Raw genomic sequence first — 25,646 nt, 5'->3', positions numbered from 1 at the left:
ATGTGCTTTTATATTTATTATCTTTCATCCCAAAACTTCACAAACAGTTGATGTTGCCGCCTGGTCATCTAAGCAGAACCAGTCAGGAGGGTCCCTCATAACAATGGAAAAAGGGATATTTTGGTAAAAATTTATTAGCCCATAGACCAGCTCTGTCATTTGCAGGAATGGTCAGACAGCTATTCGTATACCACTAAGTTGATCATTGATTACTGATATCTGTTATTTTGTCACTTCTCCTTGTGGTAGTTCTGATGCTGATTCACCTGCTAGCCTTCTCGGATCAAGATCTCTGTCACTCCATGCACGTGCACCCCAAGATGCACCATAAGCAATGGCTTCTGCTCTTTGAGAAAAACGGACCGTGACGCCTCCAAAACCCACAGCCGTTGTGAGGAACCGCAGTGGCATTTCAGGGACAACAGTTTCGATTTTCATGCTAAAGTCTTATGTTTTGTTCCCTTTTGTGTTGTATTTCTTTTTTGTATCAGAAAGGTGAAGTTTACCACAGGAAAATGTTTTTGACTACCTCAGGTAGCCTTTTTGTTCTCATCGCTACAGAAAATATTATAAGTGTCCTTTGTATTTATTAAGACATAGTAGAGACCATACTCTGGTACCCTAACCAGCGTAGTACTTCATTGTAAGTAGCCCTCCTGAAGTAAGTATTCTGGTTTAAAAACTATGTTTTGATATCTGTGCTCATCTCAAAAGGTACTCAACTCCAAGAGCAGTGATTCTCGTGATTCTGGTAGATGTCACTGTCTGACCTGTCTCTTAATTACTGGGCATTATGATTTCTAATACTAGATTTTGTTAGGACGTTCTCCTAAGGTAAACGTCCTCAGATTTACTTACGAAGCTTGGTTATGGCTTTTATAAAGCTATTTGTACATATCTATTGTTTGGTAAATAGTCTTGCTATCATTTTGAATGCTTAGTTCAATAGTGAAAATAATTATTCTTCTTCTCTTCAGTTATAATAGAGGTGGCCTCATGTCTTACAAGAACTGCAGGGCTTCTGATGGCTACTCTGAGGCCCAAAAGGGGGATGCCAAATGTCCATGATATAACATGGTTCATATTTTAAAAAGCTTAATTTTTATTGATACAAGAGACATGCTTGAATCTCTCGCTGAGGGTTTTTTTTTTTCTATAAAAAGCAGTACTATGTTTAATGAAGTAGCTTGTTTGTAATACTTTTTTTTTTATAATTGGTTTTTTGCATTCCACAGGGCAGTAGCTGACTTGAGTCTGTTAAGTGAAGCCCTCAGATTATCCAAGAAAGTTTTACTGAAGGACCTTTGTCAGTTGGCTTCTCAGCTTATAAGCTGTCTGCATCAAATTGTAGGCGTAAGTAAGCCCATGGCACTATGTACTATGAGTCTTGCTATTTAAATAATTGGGGTTTAATTCTTAGGTTAATCGTATCTGAATTTGGCATATTTTCTTTTTTCTTTGTTAGATTTTAAATTGTCTATTTGGAAAGATTATTCTTAAATCTTAGAAATATAAAACATGTCATCTGTGGCCTGATATGAATGTTTCTGTAGTAACTCTGAGACTCTAATATTTTTTCTGAACAGCCAAGATTCAGTTCTTGTGTTGCTAAATACATTTGTGTACATTCGCATATTGGAGCACTAGGAAAGATAATTACAGCTAATTGTAGAAGAATCAGTGAGCTACTAGCTTTGCCTAGCTATTAAAAATAAGGAAATGAAAACTATTAAGAAAATATTATAATAAATACTATATAGAAATTAATATAATAGAAGATTCATTCTCAGCAACACAAGATGCTGATATTTTCGTTGCTTGTCATAATAAATAGTTTAAATTATAATATAAAAACATATCTGTTTTTTGTAATTAGGTGGCCCTAAGAAAGTAGCCCAGCCTGCCAGTTCTTCTGTCCCTGTGCTGGGAATCTGCCATCCCTCTTCTTCTGCCTTCAGCATCCTGCCTTCATGTGCCTTGTGGGCGGGCTTCCTTTCAGGTAGGAGGAAAACATATAAAACAACTCTCATTCCTTGTTTCTTTCTCAGTAGCCTGACTGGATAACACTTGAGTTGAGTTTTGCTTGAGTAAAACCTGGAGGATGACAATCCTTAGCAGCAGTCTGAGTCTGAGAAACACTCTATTGAAAGTCGAATGCCTTGTGTTTCCCCACAGCGTTCAGTTACAACAGTACAGCATAAAGGCTCCAGCCAAGACATTTCCCTCGCCCCCTGTGTTTTTCTTCCTCCAGTGTATGAAAGAGATTCTCTTCCGCTGTGAGAATTTGAGCCAAAACTTCTGTAGTTTTGCAGCACTGACTTCCATAAATTTGTGTTTATTTATTGCTTGGGAAAAGAAAATATAAAAATTAGACATCAGTTCTCTAGTCCCTAGTTGCAATTTAATGCTGTCATCTTCAACAGTTAAGTATTGATTTTAAAAGAATACTGAAAAGCACTGCTAGTAGTTCATTTCTACTGTCTGCCTGCTGATCTTTACTGCAGCACACTCATCAAGGATTGTCTCTTGAGGAAAAAACTTTGAGAGACTCAAAAGAAAACAAAAAAAACATAGCCTGCTCATTTTCCTCAGTCATAAAAATGAGGTGGATCATGGATATTATATCTCGACCCCTCCAGGACTCAAAAGTGGGATGTAGCATGCTGTAAAACTCCAAAGACCGTCACAAATAATTGCATGGCTGTTTCCCCTGGATTTGCAGCTCCTTATGTCACTATTGAGGCTGTTAAAACCGAGGAGTTATGACCTCTCTTGTGGGAACTGTTACTTCAGTGTAAAGCAAACAAAGCTTGTGATTTACATGTCATGACTGTTTGTTTTTTTATGGATTCACTTCTTTATAATGTAAATGAGGATAACATAATTATATAAAAGAGAAAAAAACTCTGAGAATAAACTAAGTGTCCCCTGAGAAAATGAAGACAGGTAGAAGCAAGGGTGAATAGCTTATCCCTGTCTCTGAAAGGAAATCTCTCAAAATTCCAGACTACAAACAGGCTGGAGGATATTTCTGCTCTATATTAAAGTGATATTTTGTTTATCAATAAATGAATCGACTGAGAAAGGACAAAAAATGTAATTCATGCAAATTATGGGTTTTGATTTAATTCAACACGTAAAAATATAGAAGAGTCTAAAGAGTTTGTTTTGACTGAGAATGTTGAAACAAAATGTTTAAGTATTTCCAAAGTTACATATCTTCATTTTTTCCTAAAAAATGCCAGTATTTTGACATATCATCCCAAATCATGATAAAAAACTAGTGGTATAATAAGATTGGTTCCAGCATAGAAATTCTGCATTTTTTCACTCAACTATTTTTTTTAATCCAGCTCAACTGCAATAGTTTCTTAAGCATATCAATAGAAGCTTATTAAAGTTCAAGCCACTTTTTAATAATATCAAGCTATATTTTCATTATTATATGTAAAAACCTCAGGCCTCTAAAAATGATTTAAAACTAATTCTCAGTGCTATGGTGAACAGGTTAGGAGCCTGACTAGTCCCAGAATAAGCGTTTTTGTTCTGATTTTCTTGTGAATGTTGATACAGCTAATACATTTATCAGTTAAAACATGAAGGATTCATATATATATCTCCTATTATCACGGTTGCTGAGCTAATGCCTTTTTATATCTAGTAGTTTCCTGTAAGTTTGCAAACACATTATTAACTCCACTAAGACACCATATATTGAATTGATTCATATACTTTCTCTAGTATGAGAGGTGAAGAAATAAAATGAAAGTTGAAAATGGAAACCTCTAAAACGCACAAGTTATAGCCAGAAATAACTGTATAAACTAGAGCTACTGGATTTTCCTTTATGTCAGAACAATAATTGGTCAGGATTAGTAAGTAATTGTACTTTTATCAGTTGCACTGGTGCAAATCTGCCTGCTAACCAAAGATATATTCTGTTACAACTAGAACAGAACTTAGGTGACTTCAGATGTCTAAAATTATGACCTTCACCTCTGCCCTGGTGAAAGGCGGTGTTGCTGGTGGAGGGGCTCTGGCTCTGCTTTTGAATCATTACAGTTTTCATGGCATAATTACAGATTCACTATGACAGAGACACTAGCCATTAGGCTTCTCATGTTAGGTTAGGAACAAAAGAACATGGGTTCCAGTTCTGCTGCAAGGGCCACGTCCATTTAATGCACAGTAGAGCCTTTGGATGAAATACAGCCTTGAACCAGGAATTGTAGCCAAGGATTCCCTTCTTCCACATGAATGATAAGTTCAAGTTGGAGTAATGGAATTCTGCTGTGATTTTATGATTAAGCTACAACCTGAGGCATGGCAGAATTTGGTGGTGTTAAGTTAGGCCTGTAGTGTGCAGAATGTGTGGCAGGATTAATCATTTGTTCAGTTTACCAATCTGATGCTATCTTACGTAGTACACTAATTGACAAATACATAATACTAATTAGTATGTAGAAAATACAATATTTTGGAAGTGATACCAAATGGAAAATCTTTTTGGCTTGAACTCTGAATCCTCACAATTCTGAGCAATTGATTTCTCAGTTTTAATGATGAATTAATTCTAGTTCTGTACCTAAATGTAACTGCACTTTGGTTAACCTCTGGGTTTGCTTCCTAACTGAGAGAGAACAATCAGACAGCAACAATAGTATAATCTAGACCAACTGAATGGGAAATAGACAGTAAGCCTATTGTTTAAAAATAAAAAGGTGTTGTGTGTGTCTAATTATAGACTATTAATGCAACCACATTGTTTTTTAAAATACATTAACTCCTAGGTCACATGGAAAAAATCACAGCAGTTGCAGAAACCCATAAGCATTTCATAGTTACGACCACATCTCAGGATGATACTTTGAAATTCTGAGATTTAAGTGTTGGCAAAGCAACCTTCACACTCCATGGAGTTGGGAAGAACATTAACTGTGTTGTTGTGCATAAGAATAGACTGGTGGCAGTGACTGAGCAGAGTTCTTTTAAAATCTGGGATCTTTCATTGGGGAGAGTGATCTATATAGGTGATCGTTACTTGGATGTGCCAGTACTGACATCTGTAATGAAAGGGAAACTCCGTGTTCTTTTTTTTTTTTTGATGGTAGCAAATTGCAAGGTGAGAGGAGGTTTATTGTTCTTGTTCTTAGCTTTCTTTGTGTTCATTAAATCATAAAAATGGCTTATATTTCAGCAACTTTTAGAAAAAAATGTTCCTTTGACTTAGAGGATGAGAGGACATCTGGTCCTTCTGGACAAATGAGCTTCCCTCCATATGTTTCCTTCTGCACTTGGAGTAATAGTCATCCACAGATAAATAAATATGCTTTTAGAGGTGGAGATTCATAGCTGAGAGATAGTAAGGAACAGCTTCTTTTACCATTTCTGAGTTGTAGCTGACCACATGTATGCAAACTGTCCTTAGCACTAGGTAGAGTTGACTTGTTTGTACTAAAAAAGGTAGGAAAACTCACACAGTTAATTACAGCTGAGAAATGATATACAAAACTGTTCCTTACCACCTCAAATAGCCACTTGCTATTTCCTGGAGCCCTTTGTAATTTGCAGTGCTGTGGCATCCTTTGCCATCTACAACGCCACTAATGTATTGATCATAAAAATTACAGCAAACTGAGGGGGAGACACTGGAACTTGCTTAGGTAATAGTCGTGTGTGTTCTCTGCTGCATCCCTGATTGCAGGTAAACAGCCTATTAAACCTCCTGTGAGATTTTTTCCATTTCAGACTCTCATCATGCAAAAATAGTAATGACCACATCAAATAACTTAAGTTTCAGCTCAGGGTTCTCTTCCTTGACAGAAACTTATTGTTTCCTTCAGAGGAAGGTACAAGAAAGTTTATATCAAACTGCTGTCTAATAGACTTTGCTGTATGACTTCCTCAGTTAGAAATTGCTTTATATCCTGGAGCATGGAGGTTTTAATAGCTTTTTTAACGTTTTATTCTATCTATCTGGATCCTATCTGACTTATGAACGGGCTCATTATCCATATTTCAACATTTCAGAGAGGAGGACTTATTTCTGTATTTATTTTAGTTGTCAAATTAGTTAAATAATGGGATAACTTGTCAGGATTTTTTACCCTGTAGGCATTTTTTAGCATTTCAATGGGAATTAACCTGTCAAATCTAGTAGATAGAAAGTAAAATGTAAAAAAATTTTTAAAAGATTTGCAGGAAACTGTTAATTCTGAAAAACAAAACAAACCTTAAATTATGCAGTTTACAGTGATACCTCCTCAGCAGTGGCTGCTGAATAAATAACAGCGCTATACGACACTTTGAACATGCATTTTAGGATTTTCTTAATGAAAGAAAATAGGAGAGAATCTAGCAATTTTTTAGAAGAGGAGTTAGATTATATTGTGATTTCTTTCAGATGCAGTTAACTAACCATAAAGTGACCCTTCACTTTTCTTTTTAGATTTTTTTGACTCCTTTTCCCTCTCCTTCTAATTATTTTTGACATTTTTTCCTTTGAACCTGCATTTCATTTCCACTGTCATTTCAGTCTTTTTTCGGTTCTCTCCCTTGTTTAGGTTTATTTTTCTCTCCTGCTTTTTGTTGGTGGGGGTGATACGTTCATATCCCCTGTTTGCACATTTGATTTCCTTTCCCCTGAGAACTTTAGTGCTTCATATTTTATTCTGGGGCAGGGAAGGGAAAGGAACATATGGCAGACTCAGGAAATGTGCTCAGCTCTGTGCTCGAACCTATACCATTTTTTTATTATTTCAGGCTTTGACCTGACAGACTCATGCCAATTGTTACCTGAAATACTCATTTCTTCAGCAGATATTCCTGTGCACAAGGATTGCTCCATACTTATATCAAGGAATTCAGTGAAAGATTGTATTCTTTGTGCTTATAGGTTAGTAGAAAGTATTTTCCCTCACGGAGAACTTGTGACTAAAATCCTTAATCAGAATTCAACTTGAATATCAGTCTTCCATCACTATATTTTGGTTTCAGTTAGATCTGTTCATAATTTCTTTATATTTACTCTATTGCTCTATATTTGCTGTATTGTCATTAAATAATGCAAATGATGTAAGGGTACATTTTGTCGGTATGACTTCCATTGTCTCCCCGTATCACCCCCTCAACAATCTACTGTATCTTCTACTACTAAACTGCAGGTACTTCTTCCAAAAATAAGTTGAAGGGCTTTCTTGTCTGGTTTGACATGCCAGTCTAGCATGCAGCTTTACACAATGTTTGCTGAGAGTGATTGTCAGACTGAAAAATCTGAGAACAAAGTTTGTGCTAATGCAACACCAGGTGCCCTTTCAGTTGGTGTTCTACTCCCAGCATCAGCTGGGAGTTCATTATTCAGCTTTGCTCTGTGTAAATATTATAGTCACAGAAAAAAAAAACTTTTCTAAGTATGATTAGTCCACTTCTGCAACATGCAACAATAGGAAAAGACAGTCATATTTACCTATGCAGTATGTTTGACAGGATTAGAATGATGAGGCTTAGGAAAAGTCAAGTGTCTGCCACTTGCATTAATTTGGTTTTCAAATAGCTCTGCAAGTACTCTACATTAAAGGCAGAAATAGTTTGCAAAGACAAATCCAATCACATGGAGGTAGGACAAAGTGTTAGGAAGAAAAGTGATGTGAGAGGATGTAAGAGAGGCCATAGACAAAAGAGATTATAAAGACAATAACTCAAGGTGCATTTTGAGATCCTTATTCAGTCCCATATTTTATCACTAGTATGTCTGAAGAGTTTAAAAGCTAGGATGGGAGTACAGAAAATCATAACATATGCTGCATCTAGATTCTGCGCGTGCAGAGACAGGGGCAAAGTACCTCAACAAAAGCAAAATCAAACCACAATAAAAATCCCAACCACTGTACCTAACAATCTTTTATAGCATTAAAATGAGCAATTAATTAGCATATTTGGCAATCTGATAGTTTTTCATTCCTAAACTGTAACCGCCGGAGCAGCAAGATTGCACTTTCTGCCTTCCCTCTCCCCGTCATGTCATAGTTGGTATTAAAAGTCCAAATCAAGCTGCATCAGAACTTTTGGGTTTTATTCCGTAACTTAATCATCTAGTTGATTCTTACAGGATAGATCTGATATTATCATATACCTGTTGCACTGGTTTGCACATACACATCTGGAAGCAGGATTAATTCTTCCTTGTATATGCACTTAGTCTTCAGGCTTTACTTGGTAGTGTGGCAGTGTAAGGCTGGAGATACTGACTCTTCTTTTATATGGGAATGAAAAATAAGCCATGGTATTCAGTGCTAGCAGAGGAGAGGTGGGTGCTAAGCGGATACGGCAAGAGCTCATGGTCGCTGTTCAAGGAGCAGCGGTAACTAACGACTACTTCCCTGTGATCTTCAAGGAACGAATGTTTACAAACTATATTCTTTCTCCTCCAGAAAAGGAACCTGTGCCCAGTTTTTAAAAATATTTGGGTGGCCAGCCTATAGTGTTTTTTCTAATGTCGAAGGTTTTGAAAATCACACTGGCAGCCTTCCTGCAGCTTTAGGTGCCTGAGTCAACCTAAAAATCTGTGCTTTTATCCCTAACTTCTTCACCCAGCTGAATTCCGTCTCAAGGCAGGAGGTCCCAGCGCTCTCACTCCTCCAGTAGACCTTACAGTTTCTGGTATGTGCATCCTGCCATGCCTGACAGCTGTTCCAAGAGCAAGTCCTATATTACTTCGATATTTTCACAAGGGTCAGCAGAGTTGCCGTTATTTTACAGTGCCGTGAGTTTGACCCTTAAATATTCTTGAGAGAGCAAGTTTTCTTTTCACTTAATGTTGCAGCTTTAAAAACATCTGCTGCTTTAGAAATGTCTCTAGTGGTATAGTAGAAACCTCACTCTTGCTGTGTACAGCCCTGTTCGTTAGAGGTGCCCTTTCACGAGGCAGCAGGATATTGTGCAAATAGAACTCTTCGGAGTTAGCACCTTTGCCTACTTTCACACTTGTAAGGGTTGCTGCAAAGACTTTATTTTCACTTACTTCATTAATCATCTGGGCTCTTGTCTTGTGGCATTCAGCCCTATTCCAAACATTAATACCACTGAGATAATACTCTGAAATCTGAAGGCCATAAGCATGAGGGCAAGTTACCTTTGGTTCCTCTTGGAGATGAGCAGTTTCATTTCTGCTGCCATATGTTAAATAAAGGAGAATTGTTTTTATAGATTGATTCATTCCTGAAGGGATCGTGCAGGTGGAAATCTCAGACTGTGAATATTGTCGTTCCTTATTCGTTAGTTATTGCACAGTCTGTGCTAGTGTCTTTCAATAATACCAAACGACCTGCATGCTCTGAAATCAATCATGTGACAAAGGAGATAGATAGGCTTAAGTTCTGAACAATGTATTTATTCTTGTCAGACTACAAAAGAGATCTGAATCAAGTGACTTAGGAATTGTCCACCACTTCAAGAAAATTTAAATTAAGTTCCGAGGGCTATGATTACTCCTTATCCCTGAAACATACCGTCTAATCCTAAAAATCCCCAAATTCTGGAAAACAGAGATATGAATTTCAGTGCTGAATTCAAGCTTTTATTGTTATCCCAATGCTTTATCGGTAAAATGAGTTATTATTGAAGAAGAAAAATTAAGCATAGGTTTTATATCTTCTTCCAAATAATGCTAGATGCAAATGTATATTTGATGGAATCAAAGTCAAATAATGGCTTGTTGTAAAAAATGTCCCAAGACCCTAAATGCTGTACAGCTAAGCTTAGAAGAAGATATCTGAAACATTCCTTGTGAACACAATTGTTAGGTTAAGGCAGGTGCAGAGAGAAAATTTTGCTTAATTCCAAGCTCTCGTAAGCCAGATCACATCAGACTTCATACATAGCAATCAGCACCTAGAAACTGAACAGAATAGACCTTTGTGTACCTGGCCTGTGTCCCAAAAATGTGGACGACAAAATTCACGTAAACCTTGTAAGCAATTTGATAGTCCCAGTAAAACAACCACAGGCACATGTGTTATAGAATATTCTATTCCTGCACTACAAATACTCTTTTTTTCAATTTAACCTTAAATGTGTAGGTGTCTGCCTTGAAGTCCATTACTGTTTAGCCTTTTGTTTTGGAGAGAACTACCTTCAAATGTGGCACTTGGCTTCAAAGGTCAATGACCAGCCTTTGACTGTTACTGCAAACAAGTATAAAGAAATAGATGGAGCTCAAGACATTGTGACTATGCAGAATTATCCCAGGCAGGTTCAGAAAAGACAGATCTTCAGTGTTTAAACATTCTCTGTGTTTTAGATAAGGGCAGGTAGCACACATGACAGGCCCAGTGCTGTATTCGAAAACATGACTGAAGCCTGCAAAAGGTGGTTCTGCCAAAAAAGCAATTAAACAAAATGTACTACTTTCCATAATTTGTTTCTAAATAGCCTTGCTAGTTTCTGATATAGTTTACACACTGCAAATGGCAGGATTCACAACTATTATAAATATACACAGTGCTGAGTATTGTTAGCATTATTCAGTTAAAGCAAGTTCGACAGAAAGCGTTACCAAAAGAATTCATCCTCACAACACCTTCATGCGGCAGACCTTTGTAGAACCTGTCCCAGCCAAGTTATGGAAAAAAAAAAAAAGAATTAAAAAAAGTTGAGCGCTTAGAACTCCAAAAATGAGCTCCTGACTTCAGTGAGGCCAGGATTTCAGCCATATGTTGCAAGTGAGTATATGGATATCTATGTTAGGCAATTAGAGACCACTGTTAGGAGTGTTTGTAAGACTCATAAATCAGGCTGCTTTGAACTTTGAAGCAAAATGGGGACAGCTGTGTAGTCCTGATAATTACTAGTCATAGATTGTTCTTTTTTGTCTTGAAGGAGCGTTGTGTGCAGGAATCTCAGTGCTGGAGTCTTTACAGTGTGGAACGTAGTAAAATCAAAATGCAAAGCAATGCTGTTAAAAAGGAAAAGGGACTTGAAGAAAGCGCTGACATTGTGCTGGTGAGGGATATGAAACTCTTTGCCCTTACAGACAAAGGGTTGGCCTCCTTTTTTATGGATTCTCCGAGACCCCTTTTTCACGTACTAGCAGCAAATTTATTCAGAAAGTAAGTTTGTGGGAGTGCGTGCTTATGGATGATTTTTTTTCATTTCCATAAAACAAGACATTTAATTAGATAATTCATTATACAAAGCAGGCAGCAGGGTTTATTTTATATTTTTAATAGACTCTGTTAATTTATGACCTTTTGAAAAAGAAGTATATGAAGAAACAGACAGGTCTTTACCTCATTCCTTGCCAAAGTAAGGAGTACAGGATTCTTGAGGAAGAACTACTGCTTGACCTGAGAATAGGTAGGAGTTTGTCTCTGGCACTGACTGCATCATCCAAGAAGTTTTACATATGGAACAAATCATATGTTCGTTCTCTGCACTTCTAACTGATAAATACTTTTAAATACGAAGATTGTTCAGCCAATCCTCCTGATTTTTTTGAGTCGTGATAGTCATCAGCATAAAGTGCATTCTCTTAAAAGCTGTCAGATATGCATGTAAATGTCTCTAAATAAAGCTAAAAGCTGAAAATAAACAACTATTTACAGTATATTGTGCATCTGAGTGGAAACTCTAAGTCCAGTTAAGGTCAACTGTACTTGATAGTTTTAAAGCTACTGTGGGACCCAAACTGTGAGCTAAAGCTGCCTTTTCCACAAATGGAAGAAGGCAAAAAAATGTCATTTTCTGGAGAGAAAATCCTCTAACAGTAATAAAGACCTCACTGGAGCAGAAAGATAGGCAATTCATTCTTCCCTGTGCCTGTTGGACTGAATTGGTTTTCTCTAGTGTTTGTGAGGTCTATGAGAAATGTTTGGATAAGATCTCTTGGTGCTGTTCCCAGAACATGGTTCATGTGATATCAAAGAATCCTGTTGTTTTGCCAGGGACCACTTTGTCATTTGGAATTTGGAGACTGGGTTTTTAAAAGGTCAGCTGAGGCCAGGACCCAAAGACAAGACTTGTGCGAAACCTATTTATTCTGGCAGGCCATCTTCTTTCAAAGGCCACTGGGGATCCGTGCAAGGAGACTCCACCCAAAAGGAGAGGGAGCAAGGGAGCCACAGGTGACGACTTTAACTTCATTAGTGCTGCAGAGCTGCAGCTGAAACAACTGTTGTCCAGGGTCATGTATCTGCACTGAAATAGAAATTCAAATAAATAAAAAAAATGTAATCAAATAAAAAAGCAGTTCATCATAACCTTCCTTCCTCAAAGCCAGAGTGTCCTTGTCCTGAAGCAGGGAGATCAAATACACAAGGAATGGACTCACATACAGTTACTATATTTCTTCAGTTGCAAGAATTAATGACCCCAGCTGCCTGAGAAGAAGTGAGGAGTTATGACTATACTCACTTAAATACTAGGTAGCATTATTGTCCCTAAGCGCTCTAAACTAGTGGTTTCCCATCTTTTTTCATCTGCAGCCCTTAAAAATTTTCCATTGGCAAGCTAGTCCTGGTTGAACTGGAGGTAAGAATAATTACAATTATCCTCATTACTTCTCATGAACCCCTTAAAGTCTGGAGCTGCAGACAGTCTATTTTGACTTCTGAGTAAATGCAAGGAATTTATCTTGAATCCACCATCGCTATTGGCAGTAGTTATTTCGCCACCTGCTTATAATGTACAAAAGATGAAAAGAAGTAGTTTACCCAGAAACCTTAAAATTGCAGTGACTACCTGTTAGTGAGTTGTGCATCCTTCCTTCTGAGAGATTTTGCTTCAATAAAGGTAATCAAAAAGTTGTATCAGGTGGCAAATGTAAATATTCTTTTTGTTTTAGAACTTCAGAACCCATGAGAAAGGCATAATAAAACTAAGACAAGAAAGAAAAGGAGACTGGAGAACAAGGTAAAAAAAGAAATAGAAAAATGGCAACAATTTGCTAACGAAAAATGTAACACCATTGGTCAGTACTTGCTCAGAGGAGATGAAAAGGTGAGAAGCAACATCCTAATTTATCATATTTTGTTTTAATTACAATGTACATGTGTTTTCTTAAAAGTGTGTATCCTATGTATCAGATGAGGTAAGCAGAATTACTTTCTCAGCTCATATCTTATATATTTACATGTATTTGTAGTTATATTTATTGCAATCTGGTGCATTGCAGATGCTAGAATACAAATAACCAAAAATGCTGTCATTACACTAAATGATAAGGAAGGCTATCACATAATGAAGGAAATTATATTGTTATTTGCCACGATGTAGATTTTCTGATGATACAACCCAAAATGTACAACGTTACAATTTCTCTGAAATCCCAAGATATTTTTCTGCTTGCTGAAGTATATGTTAGTAAGAATGATGAAAGGCTGCTTTGTTTTAGTATTCTCATTTTTTAATGTGTCTTCTTTCTACCTTGTTTTTACTGCATTGTTTCATTATGATCCGATATCAGGAAGATCTTGCAATAGGCAAATGTTTTAGGGTAGAGTATAATCATATTCATAATTAACTCCACCCCTTGATTGCTTAGAGTCAATTTACACTGATGATTATTTTTCTAAATGGAAATTGTATACTTTTTTCCTCTTAAAATAAATTTTAAATTGTAGTAAGAATTTTGCAGTTTCATTGTGTTGTAACCACAATACCTTTCTTCACAAGTGTGTAAAGATTATTAGTTATCTTTGTTATTCATTCTGTTCTGCATAATCTATCAGTGGTAGGCTGTCATTTGCTTTACTAGGAACAGTTTCCCATCTGACTTACTGTCTATAGTGTCAGCCCTATGTTCATTTGAAATGATATACCCTGATTTTCTCAGTCAACATTGGACTGAGTCAACAGACCAATCGGCTAGGGAAGTTATTCACAAGTCCATATGTGGAGACATATGAAAAGGTTCATGCCTAGAGGTTTATCTGGTTTTAGGGTTCATTGACCAACACCAGTGGCACTTTATTACTTATCTAAAGAAATATGGTAAGAATTAAGAAAAGGATACATATTTTTAATTAGATACAAATAAAATCAAAAAGAAAAGCAACTGAAGTAAATCTGCAGATAAGTTCTTGAGCTTGTGACTGATTTGTCAGAGACCTACTCCTAGGTCATAGTGTGTTCATGCTGTGCACAGCATCTCTCAGTTTGCAAGCCCTGTGCCAACTCCATGTTCTTCAAAGAAGTACATCTATGCTCTTGCACACTGCTGCCTTGACCTACACAGCTAGATGAGGTATTTGTCAAAATAACTGAGGGGTTTGGATGGTGAATATTTGCATCAAGCTACTTGGCAATGTTCTGCACCATAAGAATTATTTACTGAACATGTTCTCTATTTGCTAAAAATTCATACGCTCATTTTGCTAATCCTTTCCAGCAAAAGAAAAGTTGACACTTATCAAATAAAATACTCTGAAAGCATTCTTCCAGTGTTTCTTGAATGAGTAGAAACCAAAGCGTAGTATCCAGGTTGCTAAAATACCTGAACATCTATCATTTTTTTTAATGGGTTTAAGAATATTATTGCTACCTTATTAATTACATATGCAACCAGGAGAAAACAGAGCTGGAAGTCCCTTTAAGAGATCATTTGCTTCAACAGTTCTCAAGTTTGCTATTATTGGGTCTACCTTTCTACTGTAATAAGGTAGGCCCTTCATGTGTACAGACATCCCTATTTTCACTCCAGCATGTAGTTAGTCCTTCTCCCCAACAGCTAGGATCTTGTCCCTCTGTAGCTGAATTCTGTAACCACAATCTGAATCTCCAAGTAGCATTAGAGTCTTCCTGTTGCTAATCCCAGTCTCAAGGTCCCTGGGAGCTGCACTGTTCCTTACGCAGGAATCTGGATTTCTCTTCTCTAGGAAGAGAAAGGTCAGCCTTGCTCATGGACTTTGCACTGCTGTGGAAGTATAACTTCCAACACAGTTCAGCTCACTTCTCACTGGGGGAACGCAAGGAGCGTACAATGCGCATCTGCCGAGCTGGTCACTGGTGGTGCTCAAAGTGTGCCCTTGTGCGAGACGTCCCTGATGGCTCTATTCACCTCTTGGCCCCGCTGGCTGAGAGTAAATACTACATTGTTATAGCTGTCAGAGAGAACTTTCAGGGGAAAAGGTAGAAGGCAGGCGAGAGATCTGATTAAATTCTCCTGGAGCTTTTTCTTGGCCTCCGAGGATACGTCAGTGCCTTCTCACAGCTCCGGACTGCTGATCACATCCATTTCCCTTACCCAAAGGCTGGATCAATTATAATTAAACCACTGCTGACATGTTTGTCTAGCCTGTCTTGTAGCCTCTTCGTCACTGGAGATCTTGACTTTCCTAAGTAATATATTCCAGTGCTTCATTGTCATTATAGTTGGACGCTTCCTTTTTTGTTTTGTTTTCTCCCTAATGTCTTGTTTAAACTTTCAGTGCTCCAACTTAAGGTCATTAATTATTGTCCGTTTCACTTGGACACAGATTCCCCCTTTCCTCTTAGAAGTAAATTTTCACACAACTGAGGACTATTCTTCACTGCAATCCTCTTGCTTCTAGGCTTTATTCTATATTTTGTTATAAGTCATTGTCTTCTACACATCTGACCTTCTCTCCTCTTATCCTGTTGCTTATCTAAATGCCCTCCACCTTTAAGTGTGTTTTCCAAAACTGAATAGAGCAGAATTAGTTAACATGTCTTAAAAAAGCACTCCTATTTATTCATTGCACAAATTTTTTTTGCAATAGTACAAAATTAATTATCCTCTTCCAATACTAGATTTTTTTTATTGTCCTTGATTATTATACTATATTAGCTAGTCATTGAAGCACTATTCCTTAAGACTAACATCAAACTAATTATAGCATTTATCTGACAGGTGTGATACTTAAAATGAACATTTTTCTAAATTTTAGGTTAAAAACAATTACAAAATAAGCCAAATATGTGCTTCTTGGCAATTACAGATGATGCTAGTCAAATTGTTTTTTAGTGTCATATTGAGAAAAAAGATAAACTGCCGAATTTATTCCTGTTTTACGTATGGTCCATACAATTATTAGCTCAAGTTCTGTACTGAATGACTTGCTTAGACCGGGAACATGATTGGGAAGCTGGTTAACGCTGGCAAAGTAACTTCATGAAACAGAAAGAATAAGTGAATAGATTTTGTGCTTTTGCTGGAAGATTAAAGATTTTGCACATTTGCAAAAATAACTTCGAGATGTCTATTCAAACAAGATGACTTTCTTCCACTCAGTTGTACCCTTCCACTAAATCAAACAAAACTGGGGTTGGTCATCCTGCCATCCTAAGCAAGAAAAATAACAGATAACTGGTAGTTTAGAATGACAAATAATTAGTTTCTGCTTAAAAGTTTGGATCCTCAAACAATTCTGATCTTCTGAACTGGAAATGAACAGGACAGTTGGGCAGTCATTACTACAGAGTTATATGATTTATTGGGTATCATCTTTATAGATCAAATTGTGAACTGAAAACCGTATTTCAAGGTTCCTTGCGTGGTGAGCTCTCTCTTACTAACCAGTGCTCTTATTATTTGGAGCTGAGATTTTATGTGAGTGACCCTGTCTTTTCCTAGCTGAAGTAGATGACTACCATTCCATTCTGGATTGAAAAATCTAACCACAGTGACATAAACAACATGGGGAGACTCTGGGCTGAAGAAAGTACAAATTAGAAGCTCAAGCACCAAACGAAATAAGGGCATCCAGGGAAAACATATTGATAAAGAAAGGCAGCCAATTCCTCCATCCCCAGATATCTAATGAGATTCTAGTAGAAGAGGATAGGCATTCAGTGTCTATAATTAAACTAAAACTAAGAAACTTGCTATGTCTAAGGCTTGCTCAGTAGTAATGACAGACAACTAAGAGAAGCTGTGCACACCCTTTATTGAGAGTTTGCTGGAAGACCAGTCAGCTTAAGTAGTTGTGCTGTTTCATGGTTTTTCCATGTACCAGCAGACATGCTCTGTGATGGTTTTTAAGGTTTAAACAGAGATCTACTTGTAACAATATACTGAAAGAAAAGTACACTACAGATATTACACAGTCTGTATTTTAATGGCGTTTATGTCTGCACCATGTTCAAATGAAACTTGTAATATCCCATTAAATATGATGTCTTCCTGTGTTATTTGAAAGCAGAATGGCAGAAAAAGAACTAGCAGTAACTGCTTCAATTGGTTCCCACTGAGTGCTAAAACTGTGATCCAGCAGAAGGTTAGTGATGTTGCAGAGCCTTGAATTAGATGCCTTTACCTCAGACATGTTAGATGCTTTGAGGTGATACACTTCAGCCTTCAGCAGAACCTTGCACTTTGCTAAGAACAAAAACAGTATCTTGCAGGAATGAGACTAAGTGATATCTCATTAATCAGTATTTGCATGGCTGACTTTAGTTGAGGAGCTTGTACCAGCGTATCTGCTTGTTTTTCCTATGCAAGGCACAAGTAAGGCATTTCAACATCATTACTTCTTCAGGGCCTTTTTTTTTTTTTTTAAGCTAGCTTTTGAACAGAGGCAGAATCTGCCTATACAGATTCCATATTTTGGTAGGCCACAATTTAAAATCGCAGCACAATCTTATCGGGTATTCAGGCTGTTGAACAGGAGATGAAGCATCTGCTGAAAGAGCATAATGTCTGCCTAACACCTTTGGAGAAATGGGTAGCGAGGAAAGGCACAAGCTCTATTTACATCAGTTAGAAAATAAGAGATATTTGAAAGCACTGCCAGACCAGAGGGAGAACTTAGCTTGAGATATAAAAAACACTGAAGAATATCTGTCATTTTTATCATTGTCAGATAACTCCACTTAGGAGCTGTGCTTAATTTAGTGAGAAGGAAAACTGGGACTAGAATCTGGGCATGTTTTGCATATGTTTTGCATACATGGATTTACTCTGTCTATAATGCTTGAAAAAGAGTCTTATCAAATGTTTGTATGCTTGCCAAAACAATAGCTCATGATCTAAATTTAATAACAACTTTTTTCCTGTTGAGTTTGTTTTGCTAAATTTCTACCTAGAGGCTGTATTCCAAAAAGCAAGTTTGTTTTTTTTTTTTTTAAATCCTTCATTCAGGGTCTGAATAGATACAGAAGTTTTTTTGTTCAAAATCAGGAAAGTTCCTTCTGTGATGAACTTGCAGGATCTGAATTAAGAAAAGTTTAAAATTTCTTTTTGGTTCATTTAACTCTAAGTTTCAGTAGCCTTTTACAGTTGGCAGTTACTGAAGCTTCAGTTCAGCTACTTAAGCGCTCTCCACAAAGCCAAGCCTTTGAAATCCTTTGAAATCTGTGAGCGCTTTCTTCTCTGCCATTGTACCTCATGCCAGCAAGCACAGATGACAAGTCATTAAATACAAGTGAGAGGAGTTAGCAAAAGAAAAAAAAAGGAAAAAAAGAAAAAAGGAAAAGAACGTCCCCCCCACATATATACATACATATTATTAAATAAAGGGACTTATGTCTGACCTGCTTCCCCCAAACCAATTCTGTCTCCATGGCAACAGCCACAAGTGTGTGACAAAACATTCTTGATTTCTCTGAAGAAAAATTAAAATACTTAAAATGCATCAAATTTTATCCTCAAACAGGTTTCAGAAGTGCATAGCATGCATACAGGAAGACAAGTCTTTTGGCTTGGTAAAGCTTCATCAGCTAATGCGTTTAGGTACACTAGCCATGACAAACTGCACAAACAGGTCCTATTGATGTGAAAATGTAAGAATTAACAAATATTCTGTTAACTTACCTGATCTGGCAGTGCTTTGGGAATGGGCAGATATTTCTTCTGAACTCCAGAGTTTAGAATAGCTCCGATTTGACAATCATGCAGTTTTGGCTATTATTTTATTACGATGTTTTTTTTTACAAGCGATCACCCAGAAGTACCTTCACAGTTTAGTAGGAATATGGTGTAAGAGGGGAAGGCCTCAAAGTTATTCTTACCTTCAATTACTAAATAAAATTGAATCATAATGTAGATGGATTCACCAGTCCAGTGTACATTATCATTAGATTACAGCATTAAAAATCATAGTGAATAACAGTACGTACTTCTGTTTTAAAAGTCCTCAGTGGGTTGTTTCTGTATGATTTCCATTACCACTATTCAACATTTCTAAGTTTTATGAAATTAATATGTACCTTACCTCCCCCTTAAAAAGAATTATATGTACGTGTGGGAAAGAGGAAGTTAAATTATTATGCAAGAGAAGAAAGAAGATTCAGATTTAATATACGCTCAAATCATTTGAGATGGAACTGGCGACACAGGGTAAGCCAGCACACCACCCTATCCAAGGGAGAATGCACAGGCTATCCGAAAAACAAAAAGCTATTTTAGTGGCTCCAGTAAAGGGTTCCACAACAAGTAAAGGCATTCTTCAAGGTCAGAAAAGCACGTACTCCATTTCTTGTATCAGACAGAAAGGCTAGAGTCAAAAATAAATAGAAAAAGAGAAAGAGCAAGAAAGTCAAATCAAAGAAATAACAGTACAAGATAATCTCCAGGTGAACAGCAGAGCTTTGGTTTTTGTTTTTGTTTTTTTGCTTATCACAGATCTCCATTACTCTAGGCTTTTAATGTCCTTTTATATTCATTTCCACCACTCAGACTAATAGCCTATTTGTATAGGCTATTATGTATGAGGCATAAATACTTCAACCAACAGGAAAACCATATTTCTGTATGTGCGTGAAACCAGCCCATAGCTTCCAGAGGCACATTGTACAAGCATGGAATGGTGGAGCACTTGTGGGCAAATGAATGAAGTAATGAAGTGCACAATCTCTGTCCAGCTCCCCCCTCCATTACAAAAAAAATATATATATTACACACACACACACATATACATATATATATATATATACACACACACACATACGCACATCACACACAACACTGCTCCTCCCCTGCTAACAAATGTAGCTACTGTGGTAACCTCACACAGTACCAGTCTGGCCTGCTGTCTTCATGCTGAACCTCACTGCGTGCCTTTGGGGAAGGTTACCGTTGCAAATAAATGCCACTTTTCCCCCCCAAAGTATGAAACAATTTAAAAAAAATGCAGACTTAAGCACTTGAAATTTGTCGGATTTATAGCTAGCCAGTCACTTTTATTCGTACTCTGTATAATTACATAGCATCATCCAGTTTGCCTCCCACAAAATCTCTGCTTCATTGAGACCATACAGGAGCAGAACGAAGGCTGGGGTGGTAACTGTAAGCCTACCATTTCCTGGGCTGACTTGGTGACCTAAATAAAACTTTCAGTATTAGGTTTTCCCAAGATGTAATTTATACTATGGTTGTCAGGAGTTGAGATAGCAGTTGCCATGGAGCTTTAATCTTTTTTTAGGCTTTAGTCAAAGGAAGCTGGAAATCTGTATGCTGGGTAGAATCCTGGCTCAACAGAATTTTATTTAAATTGGGACAGGATTTCATCCTAATTTCTCCACTGAAAGTTATTCTAAAAGAGTCTAGAATTCTTTTGAGTTTATTCTGTTTCTCAGTAGGAAACAAGAGTTTGCCTTTAGGCTTTTAAATCATGCTAAGTTCAACCACAGAATTACCCAATTGCTTATTTTTTTCAACAAAAAGCTGTTAACTTCCTACTAGTCTTACAGAGCAAATCACTGTAGTGAAATTCATTTACCAGTTTTACCATTTTCAGGGGAAGTACTCTAATTCTGCCACAACAAAACTTTGGGGAGGATTTTATTGCCTACGTGCCCGCTAAGCACTAATCCCTAATCTGTAAAATAGGCCTTTGGAAAGGAGAAATAATTACAGTTTGAATCTAGCTGTGTATGCTACTTAAAACTTCCCTGATACATAGATAAGAAAAAAAGCAATGTGCAATGCATGAAGTGCATCTCTGTGAGAAATATGAAACTGGCAGTACTACTTCAGTCAGTACCACTCTGCTAGAACACAGCGCTGCTCCTTCCTTCATTTCTGTTCTGCTGCAAACAGGAAGCCTAGTCTAACGTTTTTCATTCAAATTTAAAGTGTTGCCGACGTACTTAAAGCTGAACTTGCCCTAACTAGTAAACTAAGAGAACACAGAGATAGTTGGGGAAAAAAAAAATTGTCAAAACAAATTGTTAGGGCTCTGTACCCGAGCCCAACGAAAAATTAAAAAGGATTCAGATGTAATATGAACTTGATCTTAACAAGAGACTTTGATTCAAAGACAAATTATGACAAGTTCATTTCATTAAAATTTTTGAAACATTTTCACAAAAGACAATGGCTTCCTGGCCAACTGTAGGGAATTAGGGAATTCCCTAATCCTCTAACCGTTTTGAGACTGCAGGCTAATCAGAATATTGGTACAAAAGAGATGATTTGAAACTATTTTAATCATGGCATTAGCTATAAAAGAGACATTATATAATAATATTTCTTCCAGGTGAAGTACGTCTGTGGGACCTGAACAGTTGCACAGTAACACTGTTTTTACAACTGACAGCAGAATCTCCTCCCTAGCGGTAGCACTAGACAGAAAAACAATTCTTGTGGCTTTGAGTGACAGCCCTTCTCATCATCTTCAGATGATCAGATGCAAAAGCAACTGTGAATTCCACTGAAAGAGACTTATTTAGAGAAGAAGCCACCAGCAGTGAGGAAGAACCTAAAGAAACTAGAACGTCCAATGATTCAAAACACAAGTTGTATCTCAGATCTCTTAAGGATGGCTATTCTAAGAGACTTAACATTCACTTATGCCCAAAAAAAGCTGTACGCTGTGAACAGGATTCAGACAGCTGTAACGCCCAAGGAAACGGCTTAAACTAATCCGGAAGAAATTTTGAGACATGAGGTGAATAAGTAAGCCTCGCCCATCTTCAGGATCAGACGCTTTGCTCTGAATTGCAGAGAGGTATGCATCTCCACTCAAGATTCAAGGTTTTTCAAGCTTTCATGAGTTAAGCTCCTGTAGAAAACCACTGCTTTCCTGATCTCATCTCAGTAGTCTAGTGCAGACCTTCCCAACACACAACCCAGTTCATTTCTTTGGTCTGTTGCATTCTGTAGGTCAGTACACAGCTGGCTGCCTCGGTTTCCTCAGCAGAGACTAGCCAAGAGCAGCAGCTGTCAGCATTGCTAGTTCTGACAGGAAGATATTCTACTACTAAGCTATACAATAGGCAAGTTTTTTCTTTTTTTTTTTTTGCCCATAATACATTTTTTGCCACACCCCACTGACTAGACAGTGTTAGAGGACTGACTTACAGATCTGTCATTTGAGTTTAAAGCAGGCTTCAGCAAGCAATAGCTACTAAGACGGCATTTACTTTTTGGTATACACAATAGAGGAATTTCAGACATTTTACTTGAAATAAGTGTCTTCATCATTTGCAGTGGATTTTTAATCAATTGCTCTGTTGGGTTTAAATACGTAAGGCTACACAAATAGGATGAAAAAAATAGGTATAGATTTTAGCATTTAAAGTAAGTGGGACTTTCACATGAGACCTGCACTATTTTCTTTAACCTGAGGTGCCAGTGTCAGAGGCTTGCAGAAGTGCTGGAGATGAAGACCTCTTAAGAGAAGAAACACGCATGCAGAAGAAAGTGCTTAACTGCACTTTGCTTATCTGGCAGGCACTGCAGTTTTGTCCCAATAGACTAGCTGTGTTTCAGGGGAGACTGAACAGGGTACGATTCAACCTAGCTACGTCTAAAGAACAAAACCCAAATTAAGGTTTTCAAAACCAGATGTTGCAGTCAGAAATGGTGCAAGTTACAGAAGTGCCAAACTGCCAATTTTAAAGTGTGAATTCAGGCAAAGTGTAGTAGTTGCCTTCAAGCTGAAGCTGGTTGCTTTTAAATTTAAAAAAAAGGACTTCAGATTTAGAAAATGCCACTGTCTTTACAAAGGCCCACTTTAGGCTTAAAGGAACATCCAGGATGAATAATCCTTAGATAAATTCAGGGAAGAGTGGGCCATCTCACTTACCACTGTACTAGTTTCCAAGACTTTTGTCAGTTGCCCCCATTACCACTTCAGGATATACAGACCAATTAATGCTTAGAGGAGTAACACAGTTAAAACTAATTTGAATGCATAAGTATTATCATCATTCTTTTCCGCATTCAACAGCACCACTGTACAACAGCACGCAGAGATTACATTTAAGGTATTGGTGCCTACCATGTCTGTTAATTAACCCTGCTTGAGTTCAGACAGCTTACACAATAGAATAGACCAACTAGAAAAAGCTTCTGTTAGGCTTGCGTACTGTTCAAGACTTGTCAAAATTTCAGTCTAGAAAAATGAACTAACTGCTGGGGATATCAAGATGGCTTCATAATATAGGCAGCAAATGTTGTTAAACTGCTCATTTTGCTTCCAAAATAGTAACCTTTCTAAAAGGCATTTTTGTTTTACTTTGATTACATTTGATTGCATGATTATTTTGTCAAGATTAATAAAAATGGTCCAAAGATGACAATCAAGAAACTTCGTTGATCTGAAGCCTTTTCTCTTGAATAGTTTATGAAGATCTTTCACTGCTGACAAACTTGCATCTTTTCAAAACTGAAAGGCAAAAAGCTAGAACTAAGTTAAAAATGCACCACATTTTCCCACGCTTAAGCAAAAGAAAAATTTAAACTTGATCTGTCCACACCGAATTAGAATGAAATATCAATTTTCATGAAGAGGAAGCAGTTTCCTGTCTAGTTACATACACTTTTGTCAGCTTCTAAACATAATTTGCTGCCCAAATTATTTTCCTTTTTTTTGCAAGAAACTAGGCTTACTACATGGTAGTCAATACATATCTTCAAGATGAACTGATTTAAGAATCTTTACATTTCATTTTCCCTTCATGGATGAAGCTTATTCCTTTAAGAAAAGGAATGGAACATTAAGAAGCAACATAAGAGTTCTCTACTTACCATGCTGATTTTATATTAGCATCCTATGCATGTCTTCAATGAATTACCATTCATCTTGTATGAAAATAGATGCAAACCTGCAAAATCTGGGTTTGGATAAAAAGAGGTGATAGAAATGCTAAATACCAGACAGCAACAATCTTTTCTCCTGCAAGTTTTAGCAACAACTTGGAGTATTTTAAAGGGGCAATTTCAGAGCCAGCCATGTGTATTTGAGGCAGACTGCTAACCTACTCATGAACTAGTGCTGAGTTATTCCTGTATTTGAGTGAGTTAATGTATTAGGTAAGTACTGTTTCCCCAGCTGTATATTCACTGGCAACCTTGAGAATTCATATTCACCCCTAGAAGGACGCTTGAAATACAAGATCTCTGCATGAGAGAGATTTATCTGGACCACTTTCAGAATCTTAACGTTTTCTTTCTACAACACTGCACCATACCAAGTACACTTTTCCTATTTCAGCAGTTATTCCAGATGAACAAATATGTGATTCCCAGCTCCCTTCATCTGCCTCGAAAAAAGTATTCTTATTTAGCCAATTCGTGCATACTTTCAAAAGATACATTTGTAACATCAATGGATACAATTTCACTTGTAAATTTGCTACTGCAACTTCAGTCCTTAAGTGGGTCTTTCTAATACTAGAAAGCATCTCCATTTTAAGTAGACATTAGATACTGATACTTACAGTCCCTAGTCCAAGTATTCCAGAGTATCTTCCCAAGAAGAAAATTTAAGAATCATTAAACCTTAACAAGTTGAACAAGGAGTAAAATGTGCAAAGGAATACTTAAGACTTAAGTTGCCTCAAGCAACCGGCCGCATCACTCTCATACAAAGCCGGTAACAATGATCCAGTCCCCTCAAGAAGCCTATCTTTGCAAACTCAAATAGCCAACAGCCTAGGAAGTGAGACACAGTCTTGGGATAAAGGCTTAAGTTCTTTCCTATCCTGCTGATGGTCAGAGCTCTTCCTGTGGTTTTCTGCAACAGCTGTTGCTTACTGTGTTGCAGATCTCCCCAGTATAGCTATTCCAGTTCATGAAAATAAAATTTTAGAGCAAAGACTTGAACCCCAGCTTCACATTCCCCTGCCATATGTTAACTACAGAATCACTTGCAAATGCTAAATCCTGTTAAGGAATCAGATCCTAATTGTCAAAATAGGCTCACTATTTTATGTAGCTTATAATATTTAGAGACCAGCACATTGATTCATACCATCTGGCCCAACAGCACTGAGGCTTTCCTTTTTTAAGTGCAGTGTGCCTAGCCCTCCAGCCCCAGCAGTCACAGCTATACTAGCACAGCCCTCTAGTGGGGACGCAGGAAGAGTTTTGCTGTTATTCATCCATCACAGCTTGTTTTAGCTAAAGTCTGCCTTCCAGACTGCTCTCAACTCCGCATAACTGCTTTTCGATTAGGCTTGGCCAAAGATGGTGTCACTTCTTCCTCTGTGCTCTCAAGGGAGACCTTAGCAGCAGAGCAGAGCCCTATCAGGGGTTCTGAGCACCCACACCTGGCACCGCAGAGCTGCTCTGCCAGTCCTGCTGAGACGCTGGGGAGAAGGCTGTTGAGCAGGAACCCTCTGTGCAAGCTTCCATGCACCTGGGACCACTGTTCACTTTTCCTCTATCAACTATTTGCATTACGAAGGAGCAGAAACAGCTGTTTGTATACTTTTCTGCCATCTCTAGGGGGAAGGGGTTAAGTAGT

General features: G+C 37.5%; 1 long non-coding RNA gene across 1 annotated transcript; it reads left to right on the top strand.

The window, feature by feature from the left end:
• On the top strand, nt 1-25,633 carry LOC104145220 (uncharacterized). The gene is made up of 5 exons (XR_011141031.1): nt 1-1,353; nt 1,877-1,999; nt 11,940-12,119; nt 12,839-12,906; nt 21,432-25,633. It is a non-coding gene; the product is annotated as an uncharacterized lncRNA (long non-coding RNA).
• The last annotated feature ends 13 nt before the right edge of the window (nt 25,634-25,646 follow it).

Source organism: Struthio camelus, chromosome 4 (assembly GCF_040807025.1).
Source record: "Struthio camelus isolate bStrCam1 chromosome 4, bStrCam1.hap1, whole genome shotgun sequence".
Classification (NCBI taxonomy): Eukaryota; Metazoa; Chordata; class Aves; order Struthioniformes; family Struthionidae; genus Struthio; species Struthio camelus.
The sequence above is the reverse complement of the archived record's forward strand: the minus strand, read 5'-3'. Positions and strand labels throughout refer to the sequence as shown.